This window comes from Bemisia tabaci, chromosome 3 (assembly GCF_918797505.1).
Source record: "Bemisia tabaci chromosome 3, PGI_BMITA_v3".
NCBI lineage: Eukaryota > Metazoa > Arthropoda > Insecta > Hemiptera > Aleyrodidae > Bemisia > Bemisia tabaci.
Window position 1 is genome coordinate 5,521,820 of NC_092795.1, and position 12,486 is coordinate 5,534,305.

The 12,486-nt window shown below is 37.9% G+C and overlaps 1 protein-coding gene across 1 annotated transcript in view; it reads left to right on the forward strand.

Annotated features, from left to right (window-relative positions):
- Nucleotides 1-652: 652 nt before the first annotated feature.
- Nucleotides 653-12,486, forward strand: part of LOC109030779 (parapinopsin) — a 192,171-nt gene continuing 180,337 nt past the window's right edge. Inside the window, exon 1 of the mRNA XM_072297683.1 lies at nucleotides 653-1,180. The gene's annotated coding sequence lies outside the window, so the exon portion shown is untranslated. The remainder of the gene's footprint in view (nucleotides 1,181-12,486) is intronic.

Here is a 12,486-nt window from a genome sequence, read left to right on the forward strand (position 1 = left end):
CTATAGGTATCAAAATTGCATGACGATGAATGACCGCAATTTGGCAAAGGACCGAGCATTGCAATGTTGATAGGAATATGCAACTTTATCCTTTGCAATAAAAGTGCTGAAATCATGCAAAAATATGAAATTGTCTTCTGCATTGTCTGAGGTATGAATAGTCTTTGTCTCAAATTTACAGGTTTGGGTAAAAGTAGAAATCTGGTGTTGCCAAATTGCTGAATTCGCCGTCTGCACTATATCTTAGCAACACTGCAATACTCTGGTACCTTTCGCATGAATGCAATCCAAAAATGATTAGATTTTTTGTGTGTAAAAAAACAGTGTCTTGAATTACAGCTGAGGATAAGTAAAATTCGAATAGACAAAAAACAGAAGATACATTTTTCTGTGACCAAAAATGACTCATGACTTCCCTCGACGCGTCAGCACAGTTCTCGCGTTGATAACGCAATTAATACCCTATTCCAGGAGCAACAACCTTCCTTTGTCCATGATGGTCGTCGGGTAGCTGAACTGTAAAGCCGCGATGAGGGTAGTGCATCACCTCGAAAAGGTTGGGGTGCGCAGGGCGCGAGTTGGGACGACAGGGCGCGCTGCGAACGCTCCTGTTCATCTCGGATATATTTCGCGCTACTCCGTCTTCAGTAGCAGGCTGACGGACTGCCCCATCTACCTACTCATTTTCCCGCGAGATCCAGTCGCGCGCGAAAAATCGCGCCTCACCGGCCGGTTTGTGATCACGCGGTTCCAGGGATTTCGGGCGATTTTCGGGAAATTTGCAAAAGCATCGCCTCGGATTTTTTATCGATTAAATAAAAAAATATACAAGGAGAAAAATTAAATATTTAAAACAATAGACGTGCGAGGTAATTTTCTCTTGGGTTATGATGCATTTTTTTTACGAGTTTTTAAAATTATAGCATAATCATGTTGATTGACTCCTGCCCTGATTAGTTATGTGTTTTTGCGTCATAAAATGAATGATGTCATTTTACCGGGTGATATCGAGGTGGTAAGTGTTCGTGTCGGAATTCAGGGCCGAATCGAGGTGGTTTAGACTAAAAATTTGCCCAAATTTAGTGAAAGGTATGGGAGGATGGTACTTAACAGTGGGGGAGAGTGTGGTATCTCCTCGAAATGCTGACAAACGGTTCGGCGGACAATATCCTCGCGAGAAGTAAGTCCTTTTTACCGATACATCATGCTGTTTTTATGATCTCTCTGGATCTCCAAATTGTTATTTCTAAGAAAACTCTCGATCGACATTATTTTTTAGGCCGAATTCTGTGCTTTTTGCGAATATCGACTAGTAATACCACTCCAAGCCTACTCCTACTATAAGCTTTTAAATTTTAATCCCTGTTTTTTCAGACTATGCGAGGAATCGTAAATTCCCCTTTTTTAAACAATGCAAATAATTGTTTGTGATGCTCCCTTATAGAGATCATCTGGGCTGATAATTTTTGCAGCTATTCCACCGATAGGTAGTGACTCTCAGGCGAGTGAGCTTTCTCTGTGGCTTTCTCTAAAGTTTTGAAATATGACCGGAGAGGCCTTAGCATGAGGGGTTGAGACATCCTGAGGGGGTAAGGCCGTGTAGTGATTAGATAATTCGAGGTTTTAGATGTGATAAGGGAATACAAAAAGGCGCGGAAAATTTTATAAAGAGGGTCTCAATAAAATTAGAAACATTTTCGGCCTTGCATGTGGCTCCGACATCTTGCAATTTGTGTTTTCAAATGCATTAAAGACAAGCTAATCTGATAACGGATCTGACATATCTATGTCCTATTCTCTCGTCAAATGCTGATGAACAACTCGTTGAGCTTGATGAAAATTCCTAAAATCAGTTGATAAATAATATATTTGTGTCTACGTTTAAATTAAAATTTACCAACTCAAACCCGCTAATTTCTTAAAAAAATAAATAAATAAATAAAATAAAAACACTGAATTCTAATTTTTTAGAACACGCAAAAAGTTTTAATTTTTCAAACATCAGAATCGCTATTGTTTCGTTGATATCGAAGATTTTTTTTACATCTATTGTATTTTACATGAAATTTTAATGAGAAATAATCGATTGTACTCTTTGTCTTCCAAGCTTGCTCTGTAGATCCTTTTTGGGTTTTGTTGAGAGGAGTTTTGTCTAAGTAGTGTAAAGTATAGAGACTCTAATAACGCCTGACGTCCGTATAATGCTCGCTTGAAGCCATAAGGGTCATTTAACGCTGATATGGAGCAATTTTTCGCGAAAAAGCTATGCAAGTCTGAATTCAAAGAGAGTTGTCACACTAAAAATTGGAATCCGATTTTCAGTTTTAAGTCTCCTCGCAATTTTGTCCGTTATTTACTTTAAAAGCACACAAACGACTAAAGTTTTAATTGTGATTTTCTCACTTACACTGTAACTTCCGTTAAAAAACTGCGATCACGTTTCGAGTCGTTTTTTAACTGTTCATCATTACCGACTGATTTGCGAATATTTGGACGCATATAGATCAAAAGTGTGGCGTGCTTGCGGTATATTGGTTAATCTGCTCCTTAAACCTATGGAAAAGGATCGATGAACAGGGTTTTTGCAACGAACACCTTCATAATCGATTCTTTACCACAGCCTCGAATGGGAAAATATCGATAATCGATCATTCACGCCTCGCCACTGATTTAGATCAAAAGGAACCATATCTATTTGGACATGAGCCCTGGCATGCATGAATTCTTATGGATCTCAGGGTTCATGTCAGAACGAATGCAGTTTCTTTTGATTTAAATGCGTCAATTTTTCGTTCTTTCCTCCTCGGGAATGCTGGCGTCTCGAGGCGCGCACACTGTCAACTAACGTAAGTAATGTGAAAACATTAAACATTTTATTTACGTGCTTCTTGTGCAAATTCACAGGAGAGAAAACTTCAGACGAGCGACGGGTTTAAACGCATAGATGGATAAACTTTAAAAGCAACGTTCTTGCTGACTAATTTCGAGTTCTTCTGCGATAAAGAGCTCTGGTCCTGTCATTCTATTTTTCTACGGAGCAGTTCAAGTGTTGAGCTGAGTATTTATTTTGAAATTTTTATAGAATGTTTTGTCAAAATAAGAGTTGTGAAAAAATGTTGTGTCGATACCACAGTATTTTTTTATTATTTATTTATGTACCACTTTCCCCTCCACACGTTGAGTTTGTATCAAACCGGGCTGCACAATAAACATCCAAACATTCAAAATATTTAACCAAAAGCAAGCCGAAGTTCGAAGGCAAAAAAAGAAACGCTGGAGGTTTGAGACACTGTAGCCAGTCTAAGAAGCGATTCACGTGGTGTGGGCGTGCTTTGCGATATATTGCTTGATCTGCCAATTTAATCCATAGGAAAGGATCGATGAGCAGTGTGTCCGCAACGAACACGTTAATAATCGATTCTTTACCACGGATTCAAATGGTGGGAAAAGGAGAATTTGCACACAAAAATAGTATTACTTCACCTGAAAGTGCCTAATGAGGTGAGTTCGCAGTATTTTTCACAATTTTTCTCTGACATGGAAACACTGGAGAAAAATAGATTTAAAAGTGAGAAAATGTGCCACCTTATGACGTCATCTGGTGGCATTTTCCATTTAATCAGTATTTTAGTACATTAGGTTATTTTGTCACATTTCCTCTAATAATTCTTCAATTTAGAAACCAAGGATATCCTCGTACTCAGTTTTCCTAGTTAAATCATTTTAAAGACGAAATTCACAAAATTTTAGACACCTGCAAATTCTCTAATATCGATAATTGATCATTCACGCTTCGCCCCTGCTCACGACTCATTGATACTTAATCCAAATACCGTCCTGAAATTTTGACCAAATATTTTTGAGAGCGTTTGTATCAAAAACTGAAAGCCGACTTTTCTTGCCTTGAATCTAGTTTTCTTGTTATACTGAAAGATTCCAGTTTCCACCTTTAGACTCTTCTACCTGACTCCATGACGATTTTTCCACACTGAAAAAAATAATATGCTGTTTTAGCATCAAGGATGTCACAAATGTGCCTGAAGATCCCAAGATGCTGTCTTTATTGCCTCCGCCGTTAACTTTACATCCTGTGAGTGCAAATTCAATTGCGTGGGCAATCAAGGCAGCGTCTAAGGATCGCCAAACGCTTGTTTGACATCCTAGGTGCTGAAACAGCATACCATTTTTTTCAGTGCAGATACGTGCGCCACACAAAACGTCGCCCTTCTGACGTAAGGGCGTATCTCAATTCCTACATGAGCCCTGTTTTGCATATAAAGTCATGCTATCTAGGATTTACGCGGAAATCGAGATACGGCCTCACGTCAGAAGAGCGACGGAAGAAGGGAGCAACGAGGAAGGCATGCTCAGGCTTGTAGCCATGTGCGGGTGGACATTACACACTGAAAAAAAATTCTCGGCGTTTTTACCAAGGTCCGTTGGTACCTTTACCATCTCACTTTTTTACCAATTATTGGTAATTTTACCTAGACCAAGGTAAGCTTACCTAAAACCCGGTATTTTTACTGTTTTTTTTCAGGTAAGAATACCACTTTTATTGGTAATCAATTCCCGGTAACTTTGCCATTTTATCTCGATAATTCTACCACAGTCGATAAAAAGTATTGGCGTTTTAACCAAGGTCCAGTAAAATTACCGAGAAAGGTCAATAATTTTACCGAGATTTCTTGATAAAATTACCAATTCCATAAATGGTAATTTTACCAAGAAAAAATTGCGATCAAATAGAACCCTGAATTCTTGGTAATTTCACCCTTTTCTTGGTAAATACACCGAGATTTTTTTTTCAGTTCAAGCGTCAAGGGGATCTCTGCTGTGTAGTTTGGCAACCGCGATGATGAGCTTCGTCCTATAAAGCACGTGACTAATTACAGGGGTGAACCTCCCTATAATTTCTTCTTAAACGGCGACTAGGACGATGACTTTAACATTCTGTATGATTTTGGACCCGCAGTGTAGGACAGCGCATTGTGTTCGTGACATTTAACAGGAAAGGGATGTAGTGACTTGTTAACCTCACCGTGCGTCTCCAGTTTCAGGACCGTATTTGGACTGAGTTAAGCAGAAAGGAACCAACCCACATTTTGGAAAAAAATTGAATTATGAGTGGTTTTGAACTCAACCACTGCTCTACTATCTATCGCCAAAAATTCGAAGTTTTTGTTGGAGCAAATTTTGCAGAAATTGAACTTTAAGTTTATCTTTTACATTGAGTCTTATGCCGAAGCCAAACTTTAAACCTCTTTTTCTCGGTTCGATCCCGATGTGGCTTGGTTCCTCTCTGTTTAACTCCGTCCATTTACAGTCGCTCCTCAAATAGCTTCTTGCTTACAAAGTGCGGCTTTAAAATGTTTACATAATCTTAAAGGGAATTTTAGGATTTTACTTCAAGCAACATCATAAAAAGGACGATTTTTTAGAATTTGCGTGAAATTGAGGGGTTCGGCGGACAAGACGCGTAAGTGCAGTTTTTGCTATTTCAATTAGCACGTGTTTGAAGTTCCGAAATCATATGGACTCTTATGGCGAAAAGAAAGTTCAAACTGACTTTTTGATGCTTAAAAACTGGAGTTTGGGAGCTAATTTTTCACAGAATATGGATCAAACAAGTTTTACTTGAATTCAACATCTCAACTTTTAAAAAAAAATGAACTTATGCGTCTTGTCCTCCAAGCCCCTCAATTGGACTGCATTTTGCAATTTGGAACTATAAATCCTGGCCCGGTTTAAAAACAATGTATGTGCCATTAGTTTCCCTATGTACATAAGTGTTTTTTCAGATGAGCCAGAATTTATAGTTCCAAATTGCAAAATGCAGTCCAATTCATCTTGAGTTTCAAATACATATAGATCGCCTTACGAGTACAAGAGGTTGTTATGTTTCCCCACTGCAACGATACAAAGTATAAAAGAAAAAATTCTTTGATTTTGCCAAATTTTAAGGTAGGCACGGACGTACTTAAGATTTGCATTACTTTCAATATATTTTCTTCCATATACTTTTCGTATCATATATTTTTTGCGGTATAAAACTATTGTGCTAGCGCGAAACGATCCGTTTAACTCTAAGTTCTGAAGTTAAAACTCAAATTTAACTTGTATTCCGTTAAATATTGTACGCCTAAAGATGCTATGTTAAAGGTGTCCTTGAGTCTCATTCAATTTAAATAAGCATAATGTGCGGTCTCCCCAAGGATTGGAGCTGTTTCAGGAAGGACAATAAATACGACTATTATTCACTCTCTTATAACTTACTTTTGCTTAATTACTATATGCTAAAAAAGCATGCAGCACCAGCGTGTCAAAAAAAAAAGAAAAAGAAAAAGTCATAACATTAGACTAAGATTGCGAAAGTTTGCAGTGGACAACGTCACTCTGAATTCTGACTATTTAGACAATAGATTGACATAGTTGCTGACTAAACTTTTCAATATTAAAATATGAATCTATTAGAAAGCGCGGCTTTGATAAATGAGAAGAAGCTAACGCGATATAATTTCTTCATTAAAATTCACGTGTTTCGTAAATCACCCCTCCGTCTTCGGTAAACTTTAATTTATTGTCATAGAAATTCATTGAAAAAGTTGAGTTTGGTGTTGACGAATGACTTTAATCTCGATGAGATGCTCCCGTTATATTAAGTCCTCGGATCATTAATCGTAGTCTATAACAAATAGTTTTCATCGCAATAATTAAGACGTCATTATTTTGGATTCCTTTCTGATCCAAATGTTGCGTGAGATTTTGTGCGGCGATGTTTGATTTTGACAAATTTCAGAAAGCATAAATAATTGTAATAAAGCTCATGAGATCGGTGGTATTTTCTGAATAAAAACAATCAAATATAGATAAAGCATGATTTATATGAGGAGGGATAAATAGAAAGCACATTGATTTTTCGCTTTAAAAATTCGGTAGGAACAGCAAAACATCCCTCGAAAGTTATTGAAATAGTGATCTTTGATCCGTGGTTTCGACAAGTTTTGACGGCGCCTTATGAACATTCGAGAGTTGCCAAATTTCTTTCGATAAAATGTTTATTTTTGAAGAAAGTTATGGATATTTTCCCTTTAAATTTTCAGAATCTTTAGGTGAAATTGTGAACAAAATCATCTGAAAAATTGGAATAAAATGTTCGTAAGATTACCAGGAAATAGGCGTTGTATCGAAGGAAACTTTGCCACCTAAAGGTTCGAACGGCGTTTCTCCTTAACATGGCAGTATAGCGTTACTTAATTTAAGGACGGCCTCTTATCAGTAAATTTTGATTTCCCTCTCTACCCGTTAGAGGCCTTTTGAAGGACTTTTTACTCCATTTTTGTTGATATTTTCATGGAACATTTTAGGGGGTCTTACCAGGCGCCAATTTTCTGTCCACGATACGATTTTTTCTCCCAACTCCATCGATTTTTTAAATGATTTCAATGTCAAAGGAATACATTTGGAACCGACAAAAATCGTCTATTGTTTTCTTAAAATATTTGCTTGGAACTATGGTCTCGCTTAATTTATAAGCGATCAAATCTTGCGGCGATAGGGTTCATAAGTGCTTGGCTTAATCGATCAGTCCGGTTTGTCATGCAATTGTCCCAGTTCCTGGTGCACACCTAATTGCTGCCACTGTCTTTGCCGGTCGGAATCATCCAGGGATGTTCACATTACGACTCCGACCGGAACTTTTTCATTATATCACTCCTCCGTCCAAAAAGTTTAACTGAACTTTGAGACAAGCCTTGTCGTTCATATGACTCCGTGCTCCCTGGAGTTCAATCAAGAATCGAGTAACGTTCCCACTCCGAAGGAGCGACGATTAGTCAGCTTAGTTGCAAGATTTTCCGATTTGAACTTCGCTTCTACAGGCTACCAGTGTTGTTGGAGTTCATTGCTCGTTTGTTCTTAAAAAAATGTCAAGTTCAGCGAACATCGTATTATTAATATTACTATGTCCAAAAGGTAGGAGCACTGAAATATATCGGCACGCGGAGTGTGGCCAAGTGCTAGAAATAATATAACATTTTTTGGAAAACTTACATTTTATTGATAAAATTTGACCATAAAATTAATAAAATACCAATGAAATGTAAGGTTTCCAAAAAATGTTACATTATTTCTAGCACTTGGTCACACTCCACATACCAGAAAAAATGTCATCCATAATTATTTATCTCAATGAAGTAAGGGCTCTTAAAATGAATTCTCGTAGGGAAGGGGGAATCTGAAGATTTCATTAAAGTGCTGCTTATATGGAGCTTGCTGACAAGAAATGTCTTCCATAGAGTTTGTAGCCCAGTTTTATATTAGAGCTTTGTGTAAGTTTCACATTTTTAGCGACCAAACATGTTTTTTTCATACTAAGCAGCGTATTGTTTTCGACCGCTTGAGAACTTTATCGGCCTCCTGTGGTATAGTGGTTGTATAGCGCTAGCTCCATGATCGGAAGGTCCAGGGTTCGATTCCCGGCCAGGCGACCCGAGTTTGATGGTCTCAATCAACGGTTGCCTGAGACTGGTAGGTTGGACGAAGGGGGGACGGGACTAAAGCGCAGGATTATCCCTTGTATGCTGTTTGAAGTAGAAAAAAAAAAAAAAAAAACAAAAAAAAACACAAAACTAAGCAACGGAAAAGGAGAAATTCGATGGCGATTAGATGACCGGAAAACGTTTAGGGACGAAACAAGGGGGAGGCCGAACACTTATACCACATTTTGTAATGAGAAACCACTACTTCTGACTCCTGTTATAACCATTACACATGTGAGCCATGTCCACATGAGCCAGAAATAGTAGTTTTTCATTGTAAAATGGAGTCCAGCAGATAAACAGAGGGAGTAACAAGAGGGCACAGACAAGAAGGAGGAGAGGTTTGAAGTGTGAACTTTGATCGCTGTTGCATTGAGACAAGCTTTGAATTTGAGCTAAAACTTTCCCCGAATGTTTGCATCACCCTGAGGTTCCATTTTAGCCATATTTTGACGATGATATTCCCAGGTTCAGGATTAGGGTCTGATGAGAGCCTTTTAAGGGAGCAGGCTCTATATAATATATTCCGTAATTGGTGTAATGACAGCCATTCTGCTGTGCCAAGGACAAACGCCGTATGAACATCCGAATGTTGCTAAATTGCCTCTCAGAAAATATTTTTTTTTTGCAAAACTTCATGAATTTTTCACCTTGAAATTCTTAGACACTTTGGACCAACTTACGAGCTGAAAGTCTATGCAAAATCGGAAGAAAAATATGTACAACTTTTCCCAAAATTTCGTGATTTGACAACGGAAATTTGGCGACGTCTGAAGGCTCATACGGCGTTCTTTCTTAGCACGGCAGCATTACAAAAAATAGTTTCCTTCTCTTTATTTTGGATTTCACCATCTGCGTTTTAACGAACTAAGGATTTTGTCTTTATCATCAACTTGATTTCCACCGGAGCCACACTCAATAAATTAGAGGTTTCGTTTCTTTCTCTTCCCTTAGTAGTGGAGATAATTAATTTTATAGTGTCCGTATAATGTAGTTTGAAAAATGTTTGGTTTCCAGTTCATCTCATAAAACACCGTTTCGTGAACTTGGACTTGAAACAACAAGTTTTTATTAACTTTGCAGGGTTATTTCGGATGCAGCACCATACTGTTGGTGGGAAAGTTTCCCCTGTAAATAAATGTCGTTAAGAAAAGTCCATTCTCCGTTGAGAGGTCAGGAAGATAAAAAGAGGGAGTTTTGTTATTTCCTCCTTTTGAACAAGTTGACCATCCGACCAGAAAAAATGAGAAGTTTCTTCCACCTCTTTAGTATATAGTGTGTTCACGTAATCGTATAGATAAGCTCCGAGGCCTCCTAAATTTGCATATCTGGTAACGCTTAGATCCAGCGTTTTACCGAGCCGATTTTCTTGATTTTTCCGGTTATCGACAGGCAATTGTCTCTAGATGAGCCCGCTTTATTCAGATTTTGAAAATATGACCCAAGTTTTTTTTTTAAATTACGCGGTGAAGTTGCGAATTCTCCCATTTAAACAATGTAAATTTTGATTTTTTGTCATAGTTCGTTTGAGCGTTCTACTGGACCGATTTCCATAATTTTTGCGGTTATCGACAGGTGATAACGCGTAAAAGTAGCTTCATTTGCATGCTTTAATAAATATTTATAAAAAATATGTAGATGAAAACAGGGAAACTAGTTGGGTTTAATGTAATGTTTCATCATTTAAAATGACAATAATTCCAACAAATTTTCCAAAAACTTCAAAATCAAATAAGTTGAAAACCGCTGACGCCGCAAGTTTGAATAATCGCATCAAAATCAGTGCGGCCGACGCGGAGCTGGCGCGCACGGCACGTAACGCATAGTAGCGCCTTACAAGACCGCAGGATACTTCATGCATTGCGCGCACAGCACAGTGCGCGCCTTACATATCTGCAGAATACTTCATGCATTGCGCGTATACTACGGTGCGCGCTCAAATCCTTGGAAAGTCGTATTTTCTTGGTGTCGAACCTACCCAGTTGTACACAATTTCCGAACAGTGCAGACCGCGAGGTTGCAATCCTCGGATCACAGGATTGTAGAGATTTTGCAATCATGTATGTTTTCACGGTGAAAATATAATTTCCTCCGGCCGCCTCGAGGAGCCAGTCCGCTTCTGATCTTAATTGCAGGGATTCAGAAATTCGGACGATGTTTAATTTTTTCTTGTTGATGAAAATAATAAAGAAAATAGAATGAACAAAAATATCGGGTCGAAATTTTCCTTGATTTTGTTTAAAATCAGTTAGGCGCTTCTGATTCTTTGCCCAGTTTTTACGATTGATTAAAGGGAAAATTTGTATCGTTACTGCAACGATTCAGGAACTCGAACTGCGTAAAATTAATTTGGGGTTAGTAAAAAGAAGAAAGGCCGAACAAAAATATCACGTTTAAATTTTTGATGATTTTATTTGAGATCATTCCGAAAAATCTCCGGAAACTCTTCAGAAAAACTGTACGTATATTCTTAAAAAACCCTGAAATAAAATAAAGCGTTAGAAGTGGCGTGTAACGATGCAATCAAAGATGAATACGTTTTATTCCGTGCACTCGTCTGTACTTGAATTCATGCATCTCTCTGATAACTTGAACATGCGGTTGCTCTACGACTTTTCGTGTAGTTTCCTTTCAGTGCTTGGAGGCCGCGTAGAGAGGAAATTGGGATTATGTTCCCAGTGAATTGCTGGCCGTAAATTACAGAAAAAACAAAAAAAAAAAAAAAAAAAAAAAATTGGAAGGTTGAGGAAACGATCACTGTTAACATAATTTTTTATTTCGACGACAAAGGAGCGCTTCTACAGAGACAGCACTCGAGATAAGTTCAATTACTATAATCTAAAATAATTTCAGCTGATGAAATGGGACAAAGTATATATTAGTCAGTAAACGATTCTCCCGTGAACTAGAAAAGCGATACATATTGATTAATTTTCATTGATTAAACGAAAAAAGGTTCATTGATAATTTCAATAAACTTTAATGAAAAATCAATCAATAAAATAGAAAAAGCGGGATTAGAGAATCTTTTTAAATTAAAAACAAAAAATATTACATATGATTTACGAAAAAAGAATTTCATCTATTTTATCTGAGAATCTCTCTTGGTTCTCACAAAGGACCAATTGTACCGAGTTTAGCGGAAAGGAACCAAAGCGACATCATCTATTGCCAAAAACTAGGCAATTTAATTTTTACATGAGAACGGTTGTGCGAATTTTTGTGCATTTTTCAGTGAATTTTCTGCATGGTGCGAATATGATACCATAAAATTCTCAAATGAAACCACATACAAACTTTCTCTTGTAAAAAATGACATTGCCCAGTTAAATTTGGCAATAGCTGATCATGCTCAGTTCCTCTGTGCTAAGCGCGTTACAAATCACCTTTCGCTAAAGAATATAAAATAAAATAAAAGCTGAGCCGAAACATGTTTTTCATGTTGTCATCAGAGAAAAACTCCTCAAAGTAAAATCAAAGTTTTTTAACCGTATTGTTCATTGCATTGTGCAAGAAGGCCTCTTCTTTTCCTGGGCTGTCACATGCATGAGAGGCAACTTTTCCAAATCCGACGTTCTAACGTGCGCGTGAAAATCACCCAACAAGAACGCAGTTCACGCTGCATTGAATCGGACGGTCGGGCCAATGATTTGTTACGCGAAACTTGTTCCCGACTCGACTCAACTTAGAGCGGGATCGATCCTCCACGCATCACCGTGTCTCCCCGCTGATGACGACGATTTTCCGACAGAAATTAATTTTCGACATCACAGGGTGCGCTCGAGAGAAGCTCGGCTCCAGCACCCTCCCGTCAAAGCGGTGCAATTTCCGAGTGTCGTGGAAAACACTAAAAAAATTGTAAAAATGTCTCCCTCTCCTTCATCTACAAGCTACTAGAGCATAGCCTAAAATATAATAAGAATCTTAAAAACTTACACATTTTTTT